This window comes from Carassius gibelio, chromosome B9, assembly GCF_023724105.1.
Source record: "Carassius gibelio isolate Cgi1373 ecotype wild population from Czech Republic chromosome B9, carGib1.2-hapl.c, whole genome shotgun sequence".
NCBI classification, from domain to species: Eukaryota; Metazoa; Chordata; class Actinopteri; order Cypriniformes; family Cyprinidae; genus Carassius; species Carassius gibelio.
Window position 1 is genome coordinate 7,687,031 of NC_068404.1, and position 6,319 is coordinate 7,693,349.

Consider the following 6,319-nt stretch of genomic DNA (forward strand, 5'->3'; position numbering starts at 1 on the left):
CTTAAACCGTTGCATTCTATTACTCTTATGATCTAAGTGGATGGGAATCACGGATAAAGCATACAATAAAACTAAAAAACAAAACCAAAGTAAACTATGCAGCCCGTGACAATACATTGATGTGTAAAGACATAAAATGATCGGTTTGTGCAAGAAACTGAACAGTAAATAGTATTTATTTTTATTAAAAATTTTTACCTCTGATTCACACAATGTCCCAACTGTTAGAACTTTCTTGAACGTGTCCTCCTATTCTTCTTGCTTTATGGCAGAGCAGACTTATAAGTGCATTACCGCCACCTATCTCTCAAATGAACCATTGACACTCTATCTGCAATCACAATTAGAAGTCGCAATGGTCCGCTTGAATCAGAATCAGAATTAGCTTTTTTGCCAGGTATGCTTACACATACAAGGAATTTCATTTCATGACAGAAGCTTCCGCAGTGCAACAGAATGACAGCGACAGAACAAAAACAGAGAGGAAAAAAAAGGACAAGTAAATAACGAATAACAATATACAAATTTACAATTGTATGTGTGCAGGTATATTCCAGTAGACAGTTTTGTAAGTACAGGTAAATTATGTGCAAATTTGAAATGTAGACTAAGGCCTAATCCCAATTCTATTTTATACCCCGCAGCTCACACATGCAGGATAAAATAAACTTGTCAATGCTGCCCCATGACTTTTATTAAATACAGTTTAAATACTGAATCACTACATTATATTTTCCAGCAACGACATGATACAATCGCTGTTTTTAAGTAAAATCACTCTAAAAAGATGTGACGTGAATACACGCAACTTCCATTTCTCTTTCTCTTTCTCTCTCTCTCTCTCTCTCTCTCTCTCTTTCTCTCTCAAATAGGCAATATTTGAGAAAATGGTTTAGCGATTTCTAATTATTGGGGGGATTATCCCCCATCAATGTCTATGGCAGTTATCGCCCTGATCAGACATATGCTGTGGCACTATCATGCATTCTGTAATGATATGACTTTAGCAAATATTAGTGATTTTTTGCAAACATTTCTTTGAGTAACATGATCGTTAATATAAACTCACAATTGAACGTAACATAAAACAAATTATTACTTTTCATTAAACTCTTTATTTATGCAAAAAAAAGCTTACATTTATGTGTCTTTTTGTTTGCTGTAGCAGCCATGTTGCCGAGATAATTCATACCCCTTCATTTGAAGTGTGGTCCCGAAAAATCTTCGTCTGAAGGGCTATCCGACCCTTCCCCTTACCCCTACTCCTCCAACCAAAAGAGAATTGAGACAAAAGGGGAAAAGGGGAAGGGCTAAGGGGTAGAATTGGGATTGGGCCTAAGTGTGTGTTAGACGGATAAGTATATGAGTGTATAAATAGTGTTGTGTGTTCCACAGTTATTGTCAAGTGTTCATGAGATGGATTGCCTTGAGGGAAGAAACTGTTCCTGTGTCTGGCCATTCTGGTGCCCATTGCTTTGTAGCGTCGACCAGACGGCAACAGTTCAAGGAGAGAGTGTGCTTGATGTGAAGAGTCCAGAGTGATTTTGCCAGCCCTTTTGCTCACTCTGGATGAGTACAGTTCTTAAATAGAAGGGAGGGTTGTACCGATGATTCACTCAGCAGTCCGGACTACCCTCTCAGGCTTGGTAGCTGAGCTGAACCAGACAGTTATTGAAGTGAAGAGGACGGATTATATGATGGCAGAGTAGAACTGTTTCAGCAGTTCCTGTTGCAGGTTAAATTTCCTCAGTTGGCGAAGGAAGCAAAACCTCTGCTGGGCTTTTTTTTTACAATGGAGTCAATGTGAATGTCCCATTTCAGGTCCTGAGAGATAGTGGTGCCCAGGAACCTGAATAACTCCACTGCAGTCACAGTCCTGTTCATGATGGTGAGTGGTGGGAGAGCAGGTGAGTTTCTCCTGAAGTCCACGATCATCTCCACAGTTTTGATCGTGTTAAGCTCCAGGTTGTTAAAACTGCACAAGACAGCCAGCTCTTTAACCTCCTGTCTGTAAGCAGACTCGTCACCATCCTGAATGAGGCCGATGAGTGTGGTGTCATCTGCAAATTTCAGGAGCTTGATAGAGGGGTCTTTAGAGGTGCAGTCGTTGGTGTAAAGGGAGAAGAACAGTGGGGAGAGAACACAGCCCTGAGGTGCTCCAGTGCTGATCATACAGGTGCTGGATGTGAGTTTTCCCAGCCTCACTAGCTGCTGCCTGTCTGTCAGGAAGATGTTGATCCACTGAAAGATGTAGGTGGGCACGGATAGCTGAGTTAGTTTGGGCAGGATGAGGTTTGGAATGATTGTGTTAAAGGCCGAGCTGAAGTCTACAAACAGGATCCTCACATAAGTACCTGGTCTGTCTAGATGTTGCAGAACATAATGTAGTCCAATGTTTACTGTTTGTTCTGTAGGAAAACTGAAGAGGATCCAGCAAGGGCCCAGTAGTGTCCTTCAGGTGGGCCAGCACCAGTTTTTCAAATGAATTCATGACCACAGACGTTAGAGCCACAGGCCTGTAGTCATTAAGCCCTTAAATTTTTGATTTCTTTGGAATGGGGATGATGGTGGAGCATTTGAAGCATGAAGTGACTTTGCACAGCTCCAGTGATGTTAAAGATCTGTGTGAAGATGGGGGCCAGCTGGTCAGCACAGGATTTCAGAAAGGCTGGTGTAACACAATCTGGGCCTGGTGCTTTTTTCCTTTTCTGCTTCCGGAAGACCTGGCACACCTCATCTTCGCTGATCTGAATTGCAGGTGTGGGGGAGATGAGGGTTGCAGGAGATGTGAAAGGTGTTGATGGTCATGTGGAGAGGTGTTCAGGGTGGGTGTGGGGTGTTTTTTCAAACCTGCAGTAAAACTCATTCAGATTGTCTGCCAGTTGTTGATTCTCCACAGTGCTGGGGGACGGTTTCTTGTACTGTAGTTGCCGATTTCCTTCAGGCCTTTCCACGCTGATTCTGAATCGCTGGAAGTGAACTTAGTTTTTCAAGAAAAATCCTTTTTACAACTCTAATGTCTTTTTCCAGTGTGTATCGGCATGTTTATACATTGTCTCCCTTCCTGTATTCATCTTCTTTGGCTTGACAGAGTTTTCTGAGTTTTGCGATGAACCATGGTTTGTCGTTGTTGTAAATTAGATGATTCCTGGTAGGAATTTATAAGATATATCTTCACAGAAACTGATATATAATGTTACAGTCTCTGTGATCTCGTCCAGATAGGTGGCAGAAGACGGTATAAGATGAAGGAAACGAGAGTGAACGAGCAAAATTTCTGCGGTGAATAGAATGGCTTGCAGTTAATGAAGAGCACTTCTAAACCAGGACAGCACATCTTTAACACTGTTACATCTGTACACCATCTTTCGTTGATGTAAAAGCATATCCTGCCGCTGCACGATTTCCCCATTGATTGTGCAATGTGATCTGCTCTGAACAGCTGGAAACTTTAACGCCCTGTCCGGTATGGCATCATTCAGCCAGGTTTCCGTGAAACACAGGGCAGCAGAGTGTGAGAAATCGTTATTTGTCCTGGAAAGCAGGAAGAGTTTGTCTGTTTAGTTAGGTAGAGAGCGTAGTTTCGCCAGGTGGATGCTAAGCAACGGCATTCGAAATTCGCACTTCCTAAACTTCACAAGCGCACCGTCTCCCTTCCCTCGTCTGTGCGTCCTGAAGCACTTGATCAGTGCAGCTGCACTGCCAACTACTATGTCCAGCAAAATATCAGAATAGTTGAAAACTGGTAATATATAGTGCCAGATGTCCAGCAATTTGCTGTTAAAGTGTGAACTATCCCTTTATGAATGCATTTGTCAAAGTCTGCTTTGTCAATTCTTCCACATGTATAGCAAACACATAACATAGAATTGAAATTGCGTCAGAGGATCAGAGTTCAGTGGTGCATGGGGAAAAATGGGGGAGAGGGGGCAAGGTCATGTGGGAGTTCAGCTTCCTGACAACCTGATGAATAAAGCTGTCCTTCAGTGTGCTGGTCCTGGCCTGGTCACTCCGCAGTCTCCTCCCTGATGGCAGCAGACTAAAGAAGGGGAGAGAGACACCAACGATCTTCTCAGCAGCTCTCATTATGCGTTGAAGGGGTCTTCCGGCAGGACACGTTGCAAGCTCCATACGACACACTGATGCTGCTAGTCAGGATGCTCTCGGTGGTGCCTCTGTAGATGGTGCACATGATGGGGGGCGGGGCTCTGGCTCTTCTCAGTTTGCGAGAGAAGTTAGATGCTGCTGTGCTAATTTGCCTATTGCCAACTGACTGTTTTCTATCCAGAAAAGGTTCTCTGAGATGTGCACACCCAGGAACTTGGTGTTGCTCACTTTCTTCACAGTCGCACCATTGACAGTCAGAGTGCGCACTCTCCTGATATCAACAACAATCTCCTTCGACTTTTCCACATTCAGAGAGAGATTGTTGTCACTGTACCAACCTGCCAGGTGGCTCACCTCGCTCCTGTAGTTTGTCTCTGTTGCTAATGAGACCCACCACAGTTGTGTCATCTGCAGACTTAATGAAGAGAGTTGTGTGACGGAGTGCAGTCCTGGGTCAGCAGGGTGAAGAGGAGGAGGCTTAGCACATATCCTTGGAGGGACCCAGTTTTCAGTGTGATGAAAATGGTGCTGGATGTGTTGCTTAATTGAACTTACTGTACAGCAATTTGGTCAACTTAGTTGTTTTATTAGGTGCTTTATAAATAAAGCTGGAGTTAGAGTTGGAGTTTACCTTGCAGTTCATGGCAGTGCCATAAAGCACATCCTGCTTCACCACACCTTGGCCTCAGCCACTGAGGTCATCGTTAGCTCTTCTGTTGTCCCAGCTCTAAAACACCAAGATATTGCAGAAGAAAACATGTTTTTCCTCCTGCCAGCCCACAATCTCTGAGGTTGATGGTCTAGTGAATGAACATTTGCTCAACGCCTGCAGTCCATCCCAAAAGATGGCAGAGACCATGTTTGTTTTACCAGAGGAGGATCAAGTTGGATCAACTTCTTTAAAAAAAACTTTGGTTACCTAAACTAATCCTAACCATAAGGTGTGAAAACCTTATTCTTTTTTACCCCCAATTTTTTAAACAGTGAGCATAATTTAATAACACTAAAGCAAGCGAGCAAATTAGTACAACATTGCCACAATTTAACTGAAACGAGGGATTATTTTAATAAAATGTGGCCATACATTAATAAGTCATGAGAATTCATTTGTAACTCATTGCCAAGACACCTATTTCTTCTGCAACATGTTATGCATCATCTTCCAGTCTCTTAATGAATACTTTTCATTTGTGATAATGTGGTCCCGATGCTTCTGTCTAATATTTTGTAAATGAATGAAGTTCTGAACATATTCAGCGTGATTACCCGTTGCTTCTGTAACCTCTTACTTCTGTGTTAAGAAAATTTTTTGCATTGAAGATATCATTGAAATTTAAATCTGTTTTATTTGGAAAGATTGATTCGCCTCAGAATCCTTCAGCCAGACACTTGTCAGTTCAGACGGTCTGGGATTTGGCCAGTGAATATACAGGACTGAGTTCTCGCATTTGCATATGAAAATCCCATCTCATCACTGCTACTGAATACAAAAGAACTTTCTTTTCACCTTCCAAATTAAAAGTTTTATTCTATACAGGACACTCTTTCTTTGAAGGAGAAAGGCCTGCATGGTAACACAAATTGATGCCACTCTTTTTCCACTTTATTTGGTACTGCTTTCACTCTGAGGATTGTTTAAACCTTAATGGGCTTTGAGGGACAGATGTGTTATTTGTCCTGCAGCTTGTTTGACTACTTTTTTTTAAAACACTTGTTAGGAGCTCAAAGCCCTATGGCACCCTACTGACAGTGCACTGAAAAGGGTCTCTCCTCACTTCACTGCATCTCAGTGAATGCTGTTGTGAGTTCTGAGATGACGCTTTCTCATAGCATGCATATTTGCTTAATGCTAAAATGTATTAAAATGGTCCTTTTCACATCTTCCATCTCTTTTCTAGTTACTGTTGCCTTGTGAGCAAACGATTCATGTTCATAGTTGAGTTCAGAAAAGCCTCTAAATGTCTTGCTACAAGTTTTGAGAAAAACACTTTTGATTTCAAAACACTCAAGTGTAGTGATATCTGGTTTGCAAGCGAATCACTCGATGTAACCGGATCTTTTTGAACCAGTTCACCAAGTCGAACTGAATTGTTTGAAACAGTTCGCATCTTCAATACACATTAATCCACAAATGACTTAAGCTGTTAACTTTTTTTAATGTGGCTGACACTCCCTCGGAGTGAAAACAAACCAATATCCCGGAGTAATGCAT